Source organism: Microcaecilia unicolor, chromosome 7 (assembly GCF_901765095.1).
Source record: "Microcaecilia unicolor chromosome 7, aMicUni1.1, whole genome shotgun sequence".
Classification (NCBI taxonomy): Eukaryota; Metazoa; Chordata; class Amphibia; order Gymnophiona; family Siphonopidae; genus Microcaecilia; species Microcaecilia unicolor.
Window position 1 is genome coordinate 281,079,320 of NC_044037.1, and position 23,261 is coordinate 281,102,580.

General features: G+C 45.4%; 1 protein-coding gene across 1 annotated transcript in view; it reads left to right on the forward strand.

Annotated features, from left to right (window-relative positions):
* LOC115473714 (myosin light chain kinase, smooth muscle-like) overlaps positions 1-23,261 on the forward strand; it is a 673,403-nt gene that overhangs the window by 23,916 nt on the left and 626,226 nt on the right. The window lies entirely within an intron of this gene.

Sequence of the window (23,261 nt, forward strand, 5' to 3'; positions counted from 1 at the left end):
ACAGGCAGCTCCTTGTGACTCTGGGCAAGTCACTTAACCCTCCATTGCCTGCCGCACAGAGCCTGCCATGAGTGGGGAAAGTGCGGGATACAAATGCAAAAAAAATAAAATGAGTACTCCTTTGAATATTTCTACTGAATTAATGTAAGAAACCACAATACTTTTGTCAGGTTTTGTGAGATAGTGAATGCTACTGGTGTAAGGGGTGGTGGTGGACTATGAGCAGAGCAAGCCGAGGCTGTGCGCATTCTGAAAGCAGGGTGCTGAGAAGGAGCAAACGTGATGAGGCTGCTGCAAACATGAGGAAAAGAGCTTGCAGCAAGTGCAAGAACTGCACCTGATATGGCAACGCTGGGTTCCGTGGGAATCACTCTTTGAGTAAACACACGAGCAGTGGTACAACAGTAGAAGAGTGTGTGTGTCTGTATTTTAGAGAGAGAGAGGTAGAGAGTGTGTGTGCATGTACGTCATCAAGTCAGAGAGCATAAGAGTGTGTGAGTGAGAGAGAGAGAACTGTGTGCGTCTATCTCTCTCTCGTTCCATGTGTATCCCTGTGTAATAGAGCGAGTGTGAGTGGTCAAGAGTAGAGAATGACACAGATTGGAGCGTATTTGGATTAAAAGTAAGTTACTTAAGGATAGCCAGAATTGGAGAGAACAAATTAACATCTATAAAATTTGTTTGAAATCCACAAAGAAGCAATATTATTCCAAAATGGTAGATTCAGAGGGTTTGAATCCAAAGATACTTTTCAATATAGTTGACTAACTATTAGGTACAGGGAAAGTGACACAACCTCAAAATGAAAATAGCCCCTCAGCTCAGGAATTAGCAGAATTTTTAAAATCTAAAATAAATAAGATACATTTAACGTTGCCTCAGTATTACATTGGCCACCCTCCAATCTTCTGGCACCATGCTTGATGTTACATATTACTAACAATAGCTCCGCAAATTCATTTTTCAATTCTGTCAGTACTCTGGGATGGATACCACCTGTTCCAGGTGATTTGCAACTCTTCAGTTTGTCAAATTGCGCCATTACATCTTCCAGGTTTATAGAAATTTCAGTCAGTTTCTCTGACTTATCAGCTTTGAATACCATTTCTGGCACCAGTATCTCTCCCAAATGTTCAGAACCCTTATTTTATCATCCTCACTTTAATATTCCCTTATCTCTTGTTTGTCTGTCCTAATTAGATTGTAAGCTGTGTCGAGCAGGGACTGTCTCTTCATGTTCAAGTGTACAGCGCTGCATACGTCTAGTAGCGCTATAGAAATAAGTAGTAGTAGTAGTGTTCGGGATTCTGGAATCTTGCTACTCTTAGGGATTCCGGAATCTTGTTACTCTTTGGGATTCTGCATAGAATTTTGCTACTCTTTGTCTGTCCTGATTAGATTGTAAGCTCTGTCGAGTAGGGACTGTCTCTTCATGTTCAAGTGTACAGCGCTGAGTACGTCTAGTAGCGCCATAGAAATGATAAGTAGTAGTAGTAGTAGTCTTCGGGATTCTGGAATCTTACTACTCTTAGGGATTCTGCATGGAATCTTGCTACTCTTAGGGATTCCGGAATCTTGTTACTCTTTGGGATTCTGCATAGAATTTTGCTACTCTTTGTCTGTCCTGATTAGATTGTAAGCTCTGTCAAGCAGGGACTGTCTCTTCATGTTCAAGTGTACAGCGCTGCGTACGTCTAGTAGCGCTATAGAAATGATAAGTAGTAGTAGTAGTAGTGTTCGGGATTCTGGAATCTTGCTACTCTTAGGGATTCAGGAATCTTGTTACTCTTTGGGATTCTGCACGGAATCTTGCTACTCTTAGGGATTCCGGAATCTTGTTACACTTTGGGATTCTGCATAGAATTTTGCTACTCTTTGTCCTGATTAGATTGTAAGCTCTGTCGAGCAGGGACTGTCTCTTCATGTTCAAGTGTACAGTGCTGCGTACGTCTAGTAGCGCTATAGAAATGATAAGTAGTAGCAGTAAGACTGAAGCAAAGAATTCATTTAATCTCTATGCTATGGCTTCGTCTTCCCTGAGTGTCCCTTTTACCCCTCTGTTACCTAGCAGTCCAACTAATTCTTTCCTGGCTTCCTGCTTTTAACATACCTGAAAAAATTTTTACTATGTGTTTTTGCCTCCAACACCATCTTTTTTTTTTTCAAAGTCCCTCTTTCTCTTCCTTATCAGCGCTTTGCATTGACTTGCCATTCCTTATGCTGTTTCTTCTTATTTTCAGTCGCATCCTTCTTCCATTTTCTGAAGGATTTTCTTTTAGCTCTAGTAGCTTCCTTCACCTCACTTTTTAACCATGACAGTTGTCGTCTAGCCTTCTTTCCTTCTTTTTTAATACATGGCTTCCAGGATGGTAGTTTTGAACAGCATCATACGCCTGATGTAAAGTTTTGACCTTCACAGCTGCTCCTCTAAGTGTTTTTTATTTCATTGTTCTTCTCATTTTATCATAGTCTCCTTTTGAAACCCCATATCGTTCAAAGAGCTTTTCTTAAATTGTGACTTTTTAGATGTTTGAAACATTATCTTACAGGGGAGAACTTTCAAAGTTTGTTGCAAACCTTAGTTTTATCACCTTTATTGTACTGGTTTGTTTATGGGATTGGCAATTTCTTCCTTAAAGGCATTGCAGCTAGTTACATAGTAACATAGTAGATGACGGCAGAAAAAGACCTGCATAGTCCATCCAGTCTGCCCAAGACAAACTCATATGTGTATACCTTACCTTGAATTTGTACCTGTCCTTTTCAGGGCACAGACCATATAAGTCTGCCCAGCAGTATTTCCCGCCTCCCAACCACCAGTCCCGCCTCCCATCACCGGCTCTGGTACAGACCGTATAAGTCTGCCCTCCCCTATCCTCGCCTCCCAACCACCAACCCCTCTTCCCCCCACCTGCTCCGCCACCCAATTTCAGCTAAGCTTCTGAGGATCCATTCCTTCTGCACAGGATTCCTCTATGCATATCCCACGCATGTTTGAACTCCGTTACCATTTTCATCTCCACCACCTCCCGCGGGAGGGCATTCCAAGCGTCCACCACCCTCTCCGTGAAAAAATACTTCCTGACATCTTTCCTGAGTCTGCCCCCCTTCAATCTCATTTCATGTCCTCTCGTTCTACCGCCTTCCCATCTGCGGAAAAGATTTGTTTGTGAATCAAAATGATGCTGCTAGAATTTTATTTTATTTTTATTAGTTTTAAGTAAAACATCCATCCAAAGTCATTACAAAATATATAATGTAACTTCCATTCCACAAGAAGAACTAAATGATAACAAACATATAACTAATTAAAATTAACTAATTTGAATTAAGTATACAACAGGTATACAAAAATGGAAGTTGTATAAAAATAAATAATAACTTGGAATAACAACTTGGAGGGAAAAACGCAGGACAAAGGATAAAATTAAGAAAGAGAAGAAAGGGGAAAAAGGGATGATAATAGTGTGCTCAGATGGCTAACTAGTGGGGTTTGATTCCAAATATTGCTGCAATGTTAACCAAACTTTGTGATTAGACATCTGGAAATAGGCTACAACAAGTAAACCCATCGCCTCATCAACCTTCCTTCAATCGCTTTTTCTTTCTGCATCATAGAGAGTCTTATGGACCCCTCAAAAAATGAAGGTTGCAGGTTTGTTGAAAGATAACTTATGTTGGTCATGTAATGAACATCAAGGTACTCTTCTCCATTTCATTTTTGAATGCCCTGGTACTAATCTATTTTGGACCAAAGTATGGCAGATTTTCTCATCTATATTTAATTTCAATGAAATTCTAACCCTTACAAAGATAATATTTGGTTCATTAACATTGGATCACTCTTTGGAGGGTTATTACTACTACTACTATTTAGCATTTCTGCAGCGCTGCACAAACATAGAAGAAAGACAGTCCCTGCTCAAAGAGCTTACAATCTAATAGACAAAAAATAAATAAAGTAAGCAAATCAAATCAATTAATGTGAACGGGAAGGAAGAGAGGAGGGTAGGTGGAAGCAAGTGGTTACGAGTCAAAAGCAATGTTAAAGAGGTGGGCTTTCAGTCTAGATTTAAAGGTGGCCAAGGATGGGGCAAGACGTAGGGGCTCAGGAAGTTTATTCCAGGCGTAGGGTGCAGCGAGACAGAAGGCGCGAAGTCTGGAGTTGGCAGTAGTGGAGAAGGGAACAGATAAGAAGGATTTATCCATGGAGCGGAGTGCACGGGAAGGGGTGTAGGGAAGGACGAGTGTGGAGAGATACTGGGGAGCAGCAGAGTGAGTACATTTATAGATTCTAAACTTTTTGACACATTGATTGCTGCTAGAATTTTGATGAGAGTAGTTAACCAGTGGTGTGCTGGTAAATGTTTAACACCACCAGCACCAACCCCCCCCCCCCCCAAAAAAAGCCCCAAACACCACCTGTATCTACGTGCATAATTGTATTATACTTTCTATTGGTACAAATGATATGCACAGGCAGCAACCAATTTACAAATATTATTAAAACATATAGTATTCTTTACTGTAATTTCCAAATGGCCAATTGATTTTCGCCGTACTCTTGTATCTGTAGCCAACCTATGTTTGCTGTTCATCTCAAAGTGCTAATTCTTTTCATAATTAATTTATTGACATTAAATCTGACATACGATTTACTGTCAGACTATTTCTCACCCTATATTCCAATATACTCGCCACTGGGAACATGGAACATGCTGGACTGTTAGGATCCAATTTTACCCCTAAATTACACCTTGTCTTGACAAAACCACTGTAGTATTTCCCTGCAGCTATTCTAGTGGGAATGTCAAAAAGAGCTGATCGCCCAAACACAATAAATTCAGACTCTGTAATATTCAAAGGTATATGATTGTTCATCACCTACAGTGATTTAATTGTATGGAAGCATCCAAAAAACTAGTAAATGGGGAAAAAAAAATCTGAATATCATCTGAATATAACCTTCAATTCTTTGAAGGAGTAAACAAACGTGGACAAAGGGGAGCCGGTTGATATTGTGTATCTGGATTTTCAAAAGGCGTTTGACAAGGTACCTCATGAAAGGCTAGAGGAAATTGGAGGGTCATGGGATAGGAGGAAATGTCCTAGTGTGGATTAAAAATTGGTTAAAGGGTAGGAAACAGAGAGTGGGGTTAAATGGGCAGTATTCACAATGGAGAAGGGTAGTTAGTGGGGTTCCTCAGGGGTCTGTGCTAGGACCGCTGCTTTTTAATATATTTATAAATGATTTAGAGATGGGGGTAACTAGCAAGGTAATTAAATTTGCTGATGACACAAAGTTATTCAAAGTCGTTAACTCGCGACAGGATTGTGAAAAATTACAGAAGGACCTTACGAGACTGGGAGACTGGGCGGCCAAATGGCAGATGACGTTTAATGTGAGCAAGTGCAAGGTGATGCATGTGGGAAAAAAGAACCCAAATTATAGCTACGTCATGCAAGGTTCCACGTTAGGAGTTACGGACCAAGAAAGGGATCTGGGTGTCGTCGTCGATAATACACTGAAACCTTCTGCTCAGTGTGCTGCTGCGGCTAGGAAAGCGAATAGAATGTTGGGTATTATTAGGAAAGGTATGGAAAACAGGTGTGAGGATGTTATAATGCCGTTGTATCGCTCCATGGTGCGACCGCACCTTGAGTATTGTGTTCAATTCTGGTCTCCGCATCTCAAGAAAGATATAGTAGAATTGGAAAAGGTGCAGTGAAGGGCGTCTAAAATGATAGCGGGGATGGGACGACTTCCCTATGAAGAAAGACTAAGGAGGCTAGGGCTTTTCAGCTTGGAGAAGAGATGGCTGAGGGGAGACATGATAGAGGTATATAAAATAATGAGTGGAGTGGAACAGGTGGATGTGAAGCGTCTGTTCACGCTTTCCAAAAATACTAGGACTAGGGGGCATACGATGAAACTACAGTGTAGTAAATTTAAAACAAATCAGAGAAAACATTTCTTCACCCAACGCATAATTAAACTCTGGAATTCATTGCCGGAGAACGTGGTGAAGGCGGTTAGCTTGGCAGAGTTTAAAAAGGGGTTAGATGGTTTCCTAAAGGACAAGTCCATAAACCACTACTAAATGGACTTGGGAAAAATCCACAATTCCAGGAATAACATGTATAGAATGTTTGTACGTTTGGGAAGCTTGCCAGGTGCCCTTGGCCTGGATTGGCCGCTGTCATGGACAGGATGCTGGGCTCGATGGACCCTTGGTCTTTTCCCAGTATGGCATTACTTATGTACTTATGTATAACATACATCCAACTGTCTAAACTGTTGACATAGAGGAACTGTATATCAGTTAAAAATCATCACACTCAAGGCAGATCCCTGAACACTGATAAGAGACAAGCAGTAGCACAATTTGACCCTACTTGTACAATCTGGTGCCTCCCTGATAAGTATGAAGTAAACCAGGCTAATACACATCCCAACAGACCAGCCTGAGGCCAGTTTTGTCAATAAAATTGTATGTTATCAAAACCACACTTCATAATATCCACTGTAGACAATAACAAAGTGTTCCGAAATCAATATTGATATTGATAAGGATCCAACAGCTGCTCATGCTCCACATAATCTGTCAACTTTTTCGATAACTTTTTCTAAGACAGGTAAGGTGGAAATTGGCCAATAATACTTCCAAATCTGAGTCTAAGCAGCCCTGGTGGTTCAGTGGTCAGCTCGGGCAGGAGCGATCCTCCTACGTTCTTGTCCATGCAGTCTCTACTCTCCATACCGAAAATGGCTGTCGTGAGTTCCCGCGGCAATCTCGTGAGACTGCTACTGAAACTTACAGCAGTCACTTTGTGGAAACTGCATGGCGCAGGAGTGTTCTGGTGGTAGTCCTGAAAGAGCGAGCGGTAAGTCTGTGTTGTGCATACTGCCACTCTGTAAAAGGGCCACTTAGCTGGGGGTACATCCAGTGGCGTTCCGAGGGGCGCTGACACCCGGGGCGGATCGCCGATGCGCCCCGCCCCCCTGGGTGCAGCGCCCCCCCCGTGCAGCGCGACCCCCCCTGGCAAAGGGACCCCCCCGGGTGCACGCCGCTGGGGGGGTGCCGCGCGCCGGTCAGCGTGGTTGGTTTCCATGCTCCCTCTGCCCTGGAACAGGTTACTTCCTGTTCCGGGGCAGAGGGAGCATGGAAACCAACGACGCTGACCGGCGCGCGGCACCCCCCCAGCGGCGTGCACCCGGGGCGGACCGCCCCCCCCTTGGTACGCCACTGGGTACATCTTGGATCAGTGCCCAGTTGTGGGTGCCATATATAGAATCCAGGGGATAGTGTTTACGTTTTTTTGACTACTAGTAGTATGGAGAGTCCGATTCAAAATCTTGTTTTTTGGTATTTAAAGCATCTCCATTATGTGTCGGTTCCTTCCTTAGGATGTATAAAACCAGCAAGATGTTGAGTTTAGCTCATTTGAACTTGCTAGATGTTCCATCTTTTTATCAGGTTTTTCCTCGATGAGAACTGTGACTGTGTGTTTTGCTGTGGATGGTCTGACATTATGGAATGCATTACTGAGTCATTTGAGATCTATTACTTGTACTCTGACTTTTTTTCTTAAAATGCTTAAAGTATGTTTATTTCAAAAAGCCTTTTCTGAATTTGTTACGCATTGTTAAGAACTGTGGAAAATACATAAGGAATGCAGATTTATATTATGAACATATAAGGAATGCATTAATATGATTACTGAGAGCTGGCTGGATATTTATGTATAGATTTTGTGATACTTATGTACTTACGATATTTTTAAAATAAATATTTGTGCTGTGGGTTTTTGTACATTGTCATAGAATTAATAGAATTATGGAATTTATGTAGATGGCGTGGATTATAAATATTATAACTCACAGTGCTGTCTTTACTAAAAGCTGAGTGGTCTCTGGCCTCCATGAATGCAAACTAAAGTCACTCTGCTCATAATCATTTTGAAGTCCCCAATCATTTTCCTTCAAAGAAGTATTTTAACACTCCTAGGCAGTGGCGTAGCAAGGGTGGGGTGTTGGGGGCGGTCCGCCTCGGGTGCACGCTGCTGGAGGGTGCAGAGAGCAGCTGTGCGCCCGTCGGCTCCGCTGGTTCCCTGCTCCCTCTGCCCCGGAACAGGTTACTTCCTGTTCCAGGGCACGGGGAGTCAGTGGAGTCGACAGGCGCACAGCTGCTCTCTGCACCCTCCAGCAGCCAAGAATGCACCCGGGGGGGGGGGGGGGCTTCATGCGCCGGGGAGGGTGTCGTGCAGCACCCTGGTGGGACAGACGCTACTGCACCGGGGGGGGGGGGGGGGGGTGTGCAGCGGTGATCCGCCGTGGGTGGCAGCCGACCTAGGATCGCCACTGCTCCTAGGGCCCTTTTACTAAATCGTGTATGCGTGTACACGCGCCCAACACACGCCAAAATGGAGTTACCGCCCAGCTAACATGTGGCTCTTGCGGTAATTTCATTTTTGGCGCCACACATCTGATACGCGCGACCAAAAAATAATTTTTATTTTCGGGCGTACATATCGGATGTGCACCAAGTGGCACTTGATGTGCGTAGGTCATTACCACCTGGTTACCATGTGAGACTTTACTGCTAGGTCAGTGGCTGGCGGTAAGGTCTCAGACCCAAAATGGACGCGCGCACCAATTTTTGATTTTGCAGCACGTCCATTTTCGGCAAAATTTTTTAAAAAGTCTTTATTTTTTCAGGCGCGCTGGAAAATGGATCTGCGTGCGCCCAAAACACGCGCCTACACTACCGCAGGCCTTCTATTTCAGCGCACCTTAGTAAAAGGACCCCTAGAGTCCGCAAGGGCTTGAGTGGGGGATCCATCTAACTCAATCTGGATCATGGAATTGTGAACGCATGGGTGTGGGACGATGTAAATTCAACATCTCTGGGAAGTTTTGAGTTTCAGACGCAGCAACTATTTTCTTTGGCAATGTAAGGCTGCTGCTGCTTTTGACTCTGGGTGATGCTGTTTCCATGTTTCCCAGATTGGCACTCTCCATGATAGCTTTCTCTCAGGATAAGAATTTGGAAGAAACAGCAGTTTTGCTTATTTGCTGGTATTTGGTTTGTTGCAATTTTAGAGGGCAGATCTGCCAGTTGTCCTTTGTGCAGCAAGTTCTCACGTGCTCTCCTTCCCCTACGTTCTAGTTGCTTTAACAATTTGATAGTTGTGTTAGTGTTCCGATAAAGACCTTCTGAGAATTCCCCCCCTCCCCCCGACTTTGAGAGCCTTTCCAGAATCGTTGCTTAGGGGCTTCTTCCACTACACATAGGACCTTCTAGGATAGGGTGTGTGTGTGTGTGTGGGGGGGGGGGGGGGTCTGTATCCTAAAATGCAGTGTGCCTACCTACAGTCAGGACTGGTGTTAGACTTACAGGGGCCCAGGGTAGAAACTGGGGAAGAGGCCTCAAAGCCAGGCTGCTGGCTATACCTTCTTCACGTTGAGGCAAGTTTGAAGGTCATAGTAGATGTGGCAGATAAAAGACCGGTAGGGTCCATCCAGTCCCCCCGACAAGTTAAACTCCTAGCACAAGGCATGATGCGATATTACATATGCATACTTGATATTGATTTATCATTGCCATTTTCAGGGCACAGACCATAGACGTCTGCCCAGCACTGGCCTTGTTCTCCAACTACTTGAAGCTGTCATCGAAGCCCCACTCTAGTCCATTCAAAGCTGTCCAGCCACCATCGGAGCACAGATGGTAGAAATCTTCTCTGGACTGGCTTTGCTTCTCAATTACTGGTGTTGCCATCTAATCACCACTAAACTTGGTTTGTTCCATGGCTTCCATAAAGGATTCCTTTGTGTTTATCCCTTGCATTTTTGAATTCCATTAGTTTTTCATCTCCACCACCTCCCACAGGAGGGCATTCCAGGCAGCTACTACCCTATCTGTGAAAAAGTATTTAGATACATAGAAGAAACATGTAGTAGATAAGAGCCAAATGGCCCATCCAGTCTGCCCATCCACAGCAACCGCTATCTCCTCCTTTCCCTAAGAGATCCTACGTGCCTGACCCATGCTTCCTTAAATTCAGACACAGTCCTCGTCTCCACCATCTCCCCCAGGAGGCGATTCCACATGTCCACCACCCTTTCTGTGAAAAAGTGTTTCCTTAGATTACTCCTGAGCCTATAACCTCTTAACTTCATCCTATGCCCTCTCAGTTTTCCTTCATTTGAAAGAGGCTCACCCTCCTGTACATTTATGCCACAGAGGTATTTAAATGTGTCTATCATATCCTTTCTCTCACGCCTTTCTTCAAAGTATACACATTGAGAGCCTTCAGTCTGTCCTTAAGCGGCGTGCACCCGGGGGGGGGGGGGGGGGTTCCGTGCTGCATTGTGGGGGGGTGCTGCACCCGGGGGGGGGGGGGGGTCCGCACTGCATACCAAGGGCACTCAGTTTATCAGCCGCTTGTGTGGAACCGTATCAAAGGCTTTGCTAAAATCCAAGTACACCACTTTTAGTGCCCCTCCCATATCCAACTGTTTGATTTATTTGACTGGATGACCAATCAGATTTGACTGATTTTCACATCCCTTGTGGCATGAGGATCCAGCATAATTGTCCTGGTTCCCACCCCCAGCCATGGCCCTGTCTACAATACCTGAATGTAACTTGCCTTGATCTGCTTCTGAAAAAGGCGTTGGCTAAATCCAGAGTCCCTTCCCCTTTCCTTCCTGGGATGCGAATGTCTTTAGTTAGTCTTAATGGATGTGAAAAAAATCAGATGTTTCTGCATCTGAATCTTAACAACGCAGATGTCAAGGACTGTTGGCTTTCACTGAGGTTGCAGATCAATATCAAGCCATTTGTTTTTCATAAGGAAACTGCTGCGGCCAGGGAGGTCTGACCACCAAGTGCTGAAGCTGTGAAGAACGTTTCCCTCTGCATTCTGACAATGGTTGAACTTTATAGCCAGACTTCAGGGGGAACAGCATTAAATGGTCCTAGGGTTCCCTTAAATAGTGCTTGGTTAGTAGTGAACTGTGTGTGAAAAGCAAATCCCCTCTGCAGCATCAATTCTGTACAGTAGTCATTATCCTGAAATAATAGCATAAAGCGACAGAGGTTGTGGTTTCAAGACTGGCTTTTATTTACAGACGAAAAGTATTTGCAAGCTACTTCATCAGCACAGTTTCAGTGTATATAGATAGCTGTGCTGAACACCGGGACATGGGAAACATAAGTGTTCCTGTTTTGCCCCCTCGCTGGGTGTGATTGGCATGCAGCATAAACCAGAGTATAAAATATAACTATGAGAAAACTTGGAACTCTTGAACCAAAATCTTCTTTAATGCAGTAATCAAACAAGAAAAAATAACTTAATGTTTAGATTTTTTTATTTTTGTTACATTTGTACCCCACGCTTTCCCACTCATGGCAGGCTCAATGTGGCTTATATGGGGCACTGGAGGGTTAAGTGACTTGCCCAGAGTCACAAGGAGCTACCTGTGCCTGAAGTGGGAATTGAACTCAGTTCCTCAGGACCAAAGTCCACCACCCTAACCACTAGGCCACTCCTTCACTGTTGCTACTATTTGAGATTCTACATGGAATGTTGCTATTCCAACATTCCATGTAGAAGTCGGCCCTTGCAGATCACCAATGTGGCCGCGCAGGCTTCTACATGGAATGTTGCTAGTGGAATAGCAACATTCCATGTAGAATCTCCAATAGTAGCAACATTCCATGTAGAATCTCCAATAGTATCTATTTTATTTTTGTTACATTTGTACCCCGTGTTTTCCCACTCATGGCAGGCTCAATGCGGCTTACATGGGGCAATGGAGGGTTAAGTGACTTGCCCAGAGTCACAAGGAGCTGCCTGTGCCTGAAGTGGAAATCAAACTCAGTTCCTCAGTTCCCCAGGACCAATGTCCACCACCCTAACCACTAGGCCACTCCTCCACTAGATGTGCTGGACAAGAGTTTTTGCCATGCAGACACAGGAAATGCATCATCGCTGAAGGCGGGACACTGTGTGAAGAGAGAAGCTGGAAGCCTTTAGTGCCTTTTTCTTCATTGATTGACGTCGCTGCCAGCCTGCCACGTCGGAAAGTAAAGGTTAAAATGCGGGGAGGGGGGGGAGGGTTGCCTTTTTGTTCCGTTGTGTGTAATGTACAGTGTGTAATAGGTATGCAATATCAACCAATTTTCTGCTATGGGACCTCTTTGCTGTGGACAGTGTTTAAGGCAAAGTGTGAATTTAAAAAAGCAGCTGAAGATTTATTTTCTATTTAAGCATATGGTGGTGGGTGGAGAGCTGAGTTAAGAGGTGTCTTATTGAGGGACCTGTGTCTCTGTTTTTATAGAGTTTTGTTTTCTATGACTTGATGTAACCCGCCTAGTTGCTAAGCAGGCTAAAAATGTGAACATAAGAATAGCCATATTGGGTCAGACCAATGGTCTGTCTAGCCCAGTATCCGGCTTCCAGCAGTGGCCAATCCAGGTTATAAGTACCTGGCAGAAACCCAGTTAGTAGTACTGTTGGGCAGACTAGATGGACTGTACAGGTCTTTATCTGCCGTCATTTACTATGTTACTACGTTACTACCTCTTGAAGGATCTACATTTGGTCGTTAATAAAAGGAGCTCATTGTGACCACTATCCACCCTAAAAGGGTGTTTTGTGGCTCTACATGAGAATTGTGATATTATGATCCCTTGTTTCATATTGTTGACGGTCAGCATTTTCCCTGTGGGTGCTATATTGGTGTATTAGGGTCTGCCCAGTGTAATATTTATGGTACAGTAAGGTTCTGAGTGTGTTTTTGCACAAAGTTGTGCATAGTATTTTGCAGTTGAGCAATTGTGGTTAGTATATGCTTTGAGCAACCACTTTATTCTTTGACATATGATACATATCTAATATCTAAATTTAATAAAAGGTATTAATTATGACTTTTATTTTTATTTATTTTTTTTCTGTGTGTTGTCAGACAATTATGGCGGTAAGCTCCGCCCATGGCCCCACCCCTAATCCCGCCCCCTTTAGCCTCCCCAAACAGTTGGGCCACCGACCGCCTATGACTCCATTCACTACCTATCCTCTCCCCTCCTCTTTCCTGAACCTTACTGTAGTGCCCTGGTGGTCTACCGGCTTCTTCGGGGCAGGAAAGAGCCCCCTCTTTCCTGCCCAGCATGGCTGTAGACCTCTTGCTACTGGCACCGATTCAAAATGGCTGCCGAGAGTTCAATACCCACCAGCCAAGGCTCATCATCCCCTCCTACCTCTTTCTCCTCCTTTCTTCTTACCCACCCCAGATTCAATACCTGCTAACTTTCCATCTCACCCCCCTTCCTAGGTCTCTCGTAGCATCCACCAGCTTCTGGGCTCACAGTGTGAGTTAGGTCGGGTGGATGGTCCAGAGAAATCCTGGAACCGCTGGGGCAGTGGTGGGTAAAATGCCTTCAGGCCGATTCAGCTGTTTGCTATCAGATGCAGCCTGCACTGCAGAAGAGGGGGCAGATACATCAAATGGAAAGGGAAATGGGACTTGATATACCGCCTTTCTGTGGTTTTTGCAACTACATTCAAAGCAGTTTACATAGTATATTCAGGTACTTATTTGTACCAGGGGCAATGGAAGGTTAAGTGACTTACCCAGAGTCACAAGGAGCTGCAGTGGGAATTGAACTCAGTTCCCCAGGATCAAAGTCCACTGCACTAACCACTAGGCTACTCCTCCGCTCCAAAGAGAAAGAAAACAGCTGTGCCAGAATGAAGAGCAGCTGCTTCCTCCTTCTTTGGATTATCGAGGGCCAATTCTGTATAGTTCTGCACGGGTGGAGAATCCGCCACAGATTTCCCCTGGAGAAAGAGTTTAGTATGAATGTGAAAAGTGGTTCATCGGCAAGCAGCTTTTTTGTGAGGCCCAGCAGCAGGGGCGTAGCCAGACAACAGATTTTGGGTGGGCCTAGGCAAGAATTGGGTGGGCACCAAGTGTTCTCCCCCCCCCCCCAAAAAAAAAAATTATCTCAGCTGGTGGGAAAACGCTTCTTTCCACCTTGGCAGCAAGCATGCACTGAAAACTGAGCATGCACAGGGTCCGGTGTTGTGGAGAGTAGCATTTTCGTTACCATCAGGGGGAAATCTTCCGCTGGCGGAGCTTGGGATTCCCACCAGTTACCACTAAACATGTGCTACTGTTGGGTGGGCCTTGGCCCACCCAAGCCCACCTGTGGCTCCGCCACTGCCCAGTAGTTTCCTCTTGTTGAGATCTGGTGGCATCAGCCTTCATTTTTTTATCCACCTCCAACTCACCTAGCTAATCCATCTTAACAGAACTCAGCTAGGGGTCATTCATTGTGCACCCGGGCACTTTTGGTACCCTGCAGCCATGGGTTCTAAGTTAGGTTACTCAGTATCACTGTTGTAAGAAGACTGGAATTCTCTCTGCCCAAGGGTTCAGAAGACCTGACCCATTAATCAAACCCAAGGTAATACCAGAAAAACAGTTTAAAGAAAAAGTGACCTTATTGATGGGGAAAAGTGCCATCTGCTTCTGTATTATGTGGTACACCTTGGAGAGATCCATCCAAGCTGGCCTGATAATTTACAATGTACGATCTTTATGAAGTATTGATTTCTTGCTGTTCTAAACGTAAACTTGTCTGTAAACTGATGAACTGTATTTACTTCCATGGACTAATGATTTTCAGTTAGTGTATATAAGTCTGTACATTTTGTGACAAGCAGGTTGCTATAGTGGCAGTGTTTTGTCAACATTCAAACAGCTCCTCTCTACAGCAGATGGTTTTTTTTCCTGAGACTATAAAAAAGAGAGTATAACTGATGAACAAGGCTGGCCAGACCTGGTGGCCAGTGATTAAATCAGTGTTTTTCCATACTGTAGATCTGGGTTCTGGTACAACTTATGCTGTGCTTTTTGTTGACTTGTGTTCAAGTTTGGTGGTTGAGTGTTAGCCACTTGAGGTTGAGAGGAGAGTTGGAAGATTGTAGCATTGATCTGTTGCCATACCTTCTCTCCCCTCTTCCATCCAGCGTCTGCCCTCCTCTGTCCTTCCCAACACACACCCACCCCTGCCACTTCTGCTTCTCTAGACCAGCAGCAGCGGCAAAGTAGGCTACAGCCACCGTGAGGCAGTACTCTCCATTCAAGTGGCTGCCGGCTGTGCCTTGGAAGTGATGTCTGAGGGGCGGTAGAACGAGAGGACATGAAATGAGATTGAAGGGGGGGGGCAGACTCAAAAAAGATGTCAGGAAGTATTTTTTCACGGAGAGGGTGGTGGATGCTTGGAATGCCCTCCCGCGGGAGGTGGTGGAGATGAAAACGGTAACGGAATTCAAACATGCGTGGGATATGCATAAAGGAATCCTGTGCCGAAGGAATGGATCCTCAGAAGCTTAGCTGAAATTGGGTGGCGGAGCAGGTGGGGGAAGAGAGGTCGGTGGTTGGGAGGCGAGGATAGTGGAGGGCAGACTTATACGGTCTGTGCCAGAGCCGGTGATGGGAGGCGGGACTGGTGGTTGGGAGGCGGGAAATACTGCTGGGCAGACTTGTACGGTCTGTGTCCTGAAAAAGGCAGGTACAAATCAAGGTAAGGTATACACATATGAGTTTATCTTGTTGGGCAGACTGGATGGATCATGCAGGTCTTTTTCTGCCGTCATCTACTATGTTACTATGTCAGTTGCACATATAGAGAGTCCAGCCCTGGAGTATAGTATGGGAACCACTGGTGTAAGTGATGAATCCAGCTGTACAGGGTTTCTGCCCTGTGATTTAAGGGGCAGTTCATAGCTCCCAGAAAGGGAGTTTCAGGTTGGGTATGTGACAGCTTGTGTTAGGGACTCACAGGAGCTCTGCTTTAGTTGGATTTGGACAAAGTTTGTTGTTTTTAGACAGTTTATTCAGGGCAGCTACTCATACCTATTGAAACAGACTTAACCACAGCCCTGAATAAACTGACTGCCTGTCTAAAAACAACAAACTTTGCCGTAGAACTGGGTATCCACAGACCAAATCAGCTCTACTAGTGGCTTGAAGTAGAAATGAAACAAAATAGGTATTGTTAATGTTTCATTGTATTTACTACTATTTATTCTGTGATCCTTTTTTTCCTTATCAGGTGATGCTTGCATGATTTCTTTGAATATTTTATTTAAAAATTTAAACAAGATAATTATAATACATCTCTTCCACCCCCTCCCCCATACAATAGGAGACACATTACTATAGGTGTGCTTCGCTGCTGGGATAGTGCTTCCTGCTGAGGACAATCGGTCTGTCCTTCAATATGCATTTCAGTTTCAGAAGCACATACCTTGTGCATATGTGCTTATGAAACTGAAAATTAAGCTGCTGATGGAGATGTGGAGGGGCATAATTGAACAAAAACGTCTATCTCCATGGGCGTTTATCTCCGAGAACGGGTCCGTGAAGGGGCGGACCGAACCGTATTTTCGAAAAAAATAGACGTCCATGTTTTATTCGACAATTTGTGAGCTGGGCGTTTTTGTTTTTCAGTGATAATGGAAAATGAAAGCGCCCAGCTCAAAAACGAATAAATCCAAGGCATTTGTTCGTGGGAGGGGCCAGGAGTCGTAGTGCACTGGTCCCCCTCACATGCCAAGACACCAACCGGGCACCCTAGGGGGCACTTTTACAAAAACAAAAAACAAGGTAAAAGAGCTCCCAGGTGCATAGCACCCTTCCCTTGTGTGTTGAGCCCCCCAAATCCCCCTCAAAACCCACTGCCCACAAGTCTACACCATTACTATAGCCCTAAGGGGTGAAGGGGGGCACCTACATGTGGGTACAGTGGGTTTGGGGGGGGCGATTTGGAGGGCTCCCATTTACCAGCACAAGTGTAACAGGTGGGGGGGGGGGATGGGCCTGGGTCCACCTGCCTGAAGTCCACTGCACCCCCTAACAACTGCTCCAGGGACCTGCATACTGCTGCCAGGGAGGTGGGTATGACATTTGAGGGTGAAAATAAAAAGTTGTGAAACGGCATATTTTGTGGTGGGAGGGGGGTTTGTGACCACTAGGGGAGTCAGGGGAGGTCATCCCCGATTCCCTCCAGTGGTCATCTGGTCATTTAGGGCACTTTTTTGGGCCTTATTCGTGGAAAAACAGGGACCAGGAAAAGGGCCCTAAATTCTCGCTAAAAACGCATATTTTTCTTCCATTATCGGCGAAAGGCGCCCATCTCTGATCGCCCGATAACCACCCCCCAGTTCCGCCTTCACCACGCCTTCGACATGCCCCCATCAACTTTGTCCGCATCCGCGACGGAGTGCAGTTGAAAACGTCCAAATTCGGCTTTCGATTATACCGCTTTATTCGTTTTGGTGAGATAAACGTCTATCTCCCGATTTGGGTCGCAATATAGGCGTTTTTCTTTTTCAATTATAAGCTGGATAGTGGCAATTGAAAATGTACTGAAATGTAAGGCGGGTTGTTCACTACCCCATGCCGAGGTGTTGCACATAAATGATAATGTTCAGTAATTTATGCAAGTGCCCGTCAGCAAAATGTGTGCCATCAAATCACCGCACCTACTTTTCCATTTATGCACATACTAGTATAAAAGGCCCGTTTCGGTAGGCAATGAAACGGGCACTAGCAAGGTAATCCCCCCTCCCTCCTTCCAGACCCCCCTCCATCCTTCCCTCCCAAGTGCTAGACCCCCCTCCCTTCCTCCCTTCCTTCCTTCCTTTCCTTACGTCTGAGTTCCAGACCCCCCTCCATCCCTCCCTCCCTCCCAAGTGCCAGACCCCCCTCCCTCCCTGCCTCCCTCCCTTCCTTCCTTCCTTTCCTTACGTCTGAGTTCCAGATCCCCCTCCATCCCTCCCTCCCTCCCTCCCAAGTGCCAGACCCCCCTCCCTCCCTGCCTCCCTCCCTTCCTTCCTTCCTTTCCTTACGTCTGAGTTCCAGACTCCCCTGCCTCCCTCCCTTCTGAGTTCCAGACCCTACCTCCCTCCCTCCCAGTTCAAGGCCCCATCACACCCCGCCCACCGAGTTCCAGACTCCCCCCCCCCTCTGCATTACTGACCCTTGGACCCCGTGCTGCGACCCTCTCAACCCCCCCCCTTCCCGCAGAAAACCCTCCCCTGCCGCGTACCTGTGCTGAAGACAGCCAAAGTTCTCTTCTCGTCTGCGCCGGCGATGCTTGTTGAATGATCATCTGTTGAAGTTTCTGTGCGTGCGTCTGATGTCCCCTTGCCTTGGAATCAGCTGTCAGTGACGTTACTGACGTCAGTGTGTTCTAAGTTGCCTAGCAGACCACCTCCGAGGGATCCACGGTCCCAGGCAGGTTAGAACGGCTGCCTAGCAGACCACCTCCGAGGGATCCACGGACCCAGGCAGGCTTGAATGTTGGAGGTGAGTATTATTATATAGGAAGTGGCCCCTTGCCATGTGTAAATGACCAGAATATCACCATGTACTTGCCTTCTTGCTTCCTACAACTAGACGGCTCCTGATACAATTACTTTCAAATTTAAGGCTGCCAATTGGATCCAGATTCACAGGACAGGATTGATCCAGTCCTGGGTTTACCCCATTGCATGCAGGGACTTGTATTTCTGATTTTCCCATCGCTAGTGATAAGAAGGAATACATGTTTTGTTGTTATTTTGACTTCTTTTGCTCTTTCTGCTGATGAAGTGGCGAAACAGTTTGAGCTCTATCCCTGTCGAGAAATGAGAAATGAAGAATTATGATAATTGTGTCCATGACGTTAAAGAGAATGACAGATTGCATTGATGTTACCGGAGGATATAAACGAAATAAAGGGAAGACACTGGACACGACTTGAAGAGGTTCAGTTAAAGTTAAGTGCCTTTCATTTCCGGAACTCTTGCTCTGTTAGATACATGGATATTTTGGATCTCTTATCCTTCTAATTTTAATCGAAGAAAACATTTTGATGGATTTTGTTTTTTGCACTAAAATAAAATATTTTTGTATTCCCTACTGTCCTTTCACCACAGACTTTTCTCTCAGCTTGTTTTGAGACTTTTTTTCTCCGTGGTTTGTTTGGCTGGTGGTGGGGCCAATGATGATAGCCGTATAAAGGGGTGTCCTGTTAATGCTTGGTACCCTTGGTTTATGAGGCCATTTGTTGCTGAGCAAGATATCAAACATATAAATGGCGAGTGGCGTACTCACTCGCAAATGCGCAGTAGAGAGCATGTCCTCAACATTCCGCACATGCGTTAAAGCTCCCCTCGTGTGGCGTTAGCATAACAAACGACAAAAAGCAAAATGATGCTGGGCGGAGTCGCAAAGACAAGCACAGGAATGATATCCAATGAACAGTAGCGCGATGTCAATGGGCGGAGGCGCGGCGACGAATTGAACAACAAAAACCAATGTGCAGAGGCTCAATGATTGTGGGTGGAGCAACTGTGGCGACGTGCACAACGAAAACCAATCTGCAGAGGCGCAACGAATGTGGGCGGAGCAACTACGGCGACTTGCAATCACTTAACCAATGGGCAGAAGCTCAAACATCAGGGGAGGAGCCAAGACACAAAACCAATGGGCAGAAGCTCAATGATTGTGGGCGGAGCAACTGCGGCGACATCAGAAAACATAACCAATGGCCAGAAGAGCAAAAAACATCTGGGGATCAGCCAATTTGGAGACTTGGGCGACGAGACACTTAGGAAGGAGAGAAGACAACCAACACAGGAATGGCGAGCGCGAGACAGCAGAAGGGGTGGAACAACAACAAGAACATGATTCCAAGAGGGAGGGAGGGGGGGCCGACGGGAGCTCAGCTGATCTGCCTGCTGCGTTTTGATGTAAGTTCAATAGCGATGACAGTGCCCAGGCCGGGTTGAGGGGGGGTGGCGGCGACTCCGGGTGGGGGGAGCGGTAGCAGTGACCTCGGGGGGGGGGGGGGCTTGCAGCGGCGAGGGGAGGGAGCCTTGGAAAAACCCCATACTAGCCCGTTTTAACGGGCTCAACGGCTAGTTTCTAACATATTGAGCAAATAACACATGTTAAGTTTCTAATTTTTTATTTGCTGATGCAGTTTGGAATTTTTTGATTCCCTATGAAGAGCAAGACTACAAGTCCCAGCATTCATAGGGTAAACCCAGGACTGGTTCAACCCTCTCCAGCAAACCTGGATCCATTGGTCAGCCTTACCCAAGGTGTCTCATAAGACTCTGCACACCGCAGGTCTTTGTTTTGATTTTGAGGTTATACCTCTGTTTTACTCTTCCCATCCTCCTGTATGACAGGTGGTTGCACTGGTTTGGTAATAACTGCAAAGTTGTGTTTAGTAAATAAGAGACCATTCACGTTACAGGATTGCAAAATTATGTCAACGTACAGTTCCTTGTGTACTCAGTGCTTGGGTCTCAGTTGCACAGTCACTTGGGCTTCATATGTTAGATTTTCTTGTATCCCCCATCTTTTACCTAGGTACACCAGTTTGCTTATTTATTGAAGTGTGACCCCCCCCCCTCCTGAAAATGCCCAGCTGTAGGGCAGTGGGAGGAAGGATTTTCAGGGAGGTCACTAGGGCGACAAGGGTTGAGAGTGTCAACTCTGTGGGTGGATTTGGGCAGGGCCAGGAAGGGATAAAAAGGATTGTCTGTGACATTGTGGTTTTAGGGTTGACCCCCCCCCCCCCCCCCCCCACCAAGGCCCTAGCACGGAGAGGGACGTCCTGGACACAAAAGGGAGGACTTCTATAATATCCAGCAAGTGGACCCCCCCCCCCCCCCCCACAACGAGTAGGAGAAGTGGGAGCAGGGGAGCCTCACTTCTTCTGGCAGGACATTCAGTGGGTGTTAGGATGGGAATCCTGAGCAAGGATGAGACAGAAGTTAAAAAAAAAAAACGTGCTGCTGATGTACAATAATTTTTCCTGTTAATTCTGGGAATAAAAGGAGACTGCATCTGAAGTTGTTGGTTTTTTTTAAAATATTTTTATTGAGTTTTTCAAAAATACAGCAAACAAAAGAAAAAAACAACTTACACTATACAAGACAATGTCATACATTAAGCTGAGATTAAACATTAGGCAATACAGTTAGACAGCTGATAAAAAAAAGAGGTCGAAAGTTTTCCATTTCTGAGAACCATAATTAGATATCATTCACTGACAGTTACTCATATTTCTTGTACAATAAGACCCAATTCCACCAAAGAATGACATTGACTGGAGAGTTATCTTTCCAATGCGATATTATTAATTTCAACACAGTAGAGACCAAGAAGTCAAAAAGCAGTTGTTATATGCCTGGCTGTGCATATCCATTTGCATTTTGAACTGTTTTCAAGTTACCGTTAAGTAAATCCAGTTTGATCCAATGACTACTGGTTTGTTTTTGTATGAGAGTGGACTTGGGAGTGCCCAGAGAAGAGTACCCTTTGGTCTACTAGGATGTAGCCTGGCCCTGGCCTGCCCCCCAGATTGCTTGAAGTCCCCCATCTTTTTGTCCTGGGTACCTGGCTGGTGGCCCTGACTGAGGTGCAAGCCAGAAGTTACGTAAGCATTTAGCTCATGCCTTCTTTCCCCAAAGTGAGTTGCATTCAGGTACAGTGCCTATTTTCCCTGTCCCTAGTGGGCTCACAATCTACGTTTGGACATGAGGCAATTAAGTGACTTGCCCAAGGTCACAAGGAGCCACAGTGGGATTTGAACCTGGAACTCCTAGTTCGCAGCCCAGTGCACTAACCATTTAGGCTGCTCCTCCAGTTCTTAACAGTTCAGTCAGTCAAGTCACTAGCCATACATTTTATTTAATGCATATAAACTGTCCCAACCTATACTTTGTTATGGATGACACTCTGCAGCTGTAGCTCTTGGCTTCTTCACCCTCCCACCTGCATTTCTGGATTTAACTTTTGCACATCCAAGGTTGTCATAGTTGGCTCCTGAGATAAGCTTGTTTGCAGTTGCAGCTGGGAGCATAATGTGTCATTGTTGTCACCATGACATTTTGGTGTGAATGACACAAGCCTAAACAGAGAGAGTTCATTTGGAGGCAGAGGGGAGGGTGGTGATAGAGGAAAGGTCCTGAAACACTGTCAGACCTAGTTTACTTGGGCTAATTTTAATATCCGTATCAACCCTAAGCTTTGAGATTTGCCATTATAGCAGAGGCATAGCCAAACTCGGTATTTTGAATGAGCCTTTCCATGTACATGTGCCGCCCCCCCCCCCCCTCCCTAACACCACATATATCTTCCTGGAGAAATTTTTTAAGAACACAGATTTTTTTTCACCAACCCCACCTTAGTGCTCCCCTCCAAAATGGCCACTTGGCATGTTCGAACTTACCACTTGGCCATTTCTTTTTTCGGCCTTTTTACCCTCCGTGGTAAAAGGGGCATCCGGTGCACGGCAAAAAACACAGGGCCCCCTTTTGCACAGCTTGGAAAAAGGACCCTTCAGTGATTTTGAAAATGTCCCATTTGTTTGTTTATTATTATCTTTACCACCTTTCTTGGCAAGCAAGTTAAAGCGGTTTAAAGCCTAAAATAAAATGAAAAGAAAATTAGAACTACAAAAATCTTGGCAGGATAGAGCAAGACAGATATCGTAAGATAAAGGGACAAGAAGATACGAACACACTCGGGGGAGAAAGAGAATTACAGGCAGTGTAGCCCACTTTGCTTCCTCTGACTGTACAATGACTCGGAAAGCATAGCCGATTTTGCTGTTGATAAGGTAAGAGATATTAAAAGGAGTCTAAGCATTCCTTTTGTTGGTCTGACTTATTCATATATCAAGGGGGAAAACTGATAAGAATTGTGAAAAAAAATTGCAACTTTGACATAGCAAATGATGGCAGGTAAAGACCAAAGTGGCCGATCCAGTCTGGCCAGTGTCGATTTTGTTCTCTTCAGAGATTTTAAAATTTCTAAACGCAACCCAACACGAACTCCCCTCTTGCCCATGTTTTCCGTGTGATCTCTTAACCCTCTTCTCAGCAGCCCAAAGGATGATCTAATCCAGGGCTTTTCTTGAGGGGGTACTTGGGGGTACTGAGTACCGGCACCTTTTCCATTGTCTGCTAAAATTGACCCATGGTCCCCAAGTTTCAATGAAAGAGCTCAGGCTCTACACAACAATTCTGCCTTGTCATAGATTCTGTGACTGGTTGCAGGGGGCCTGGCTATTGTGGGGTGGGCCCCTCAGTGATCACCCCACCCCTGAAGGGTGACCTGGCATTTGAGTACTGGCACCTTTTTTGCTAGAAAAAACGCACTGATCTAATCCATCAACATG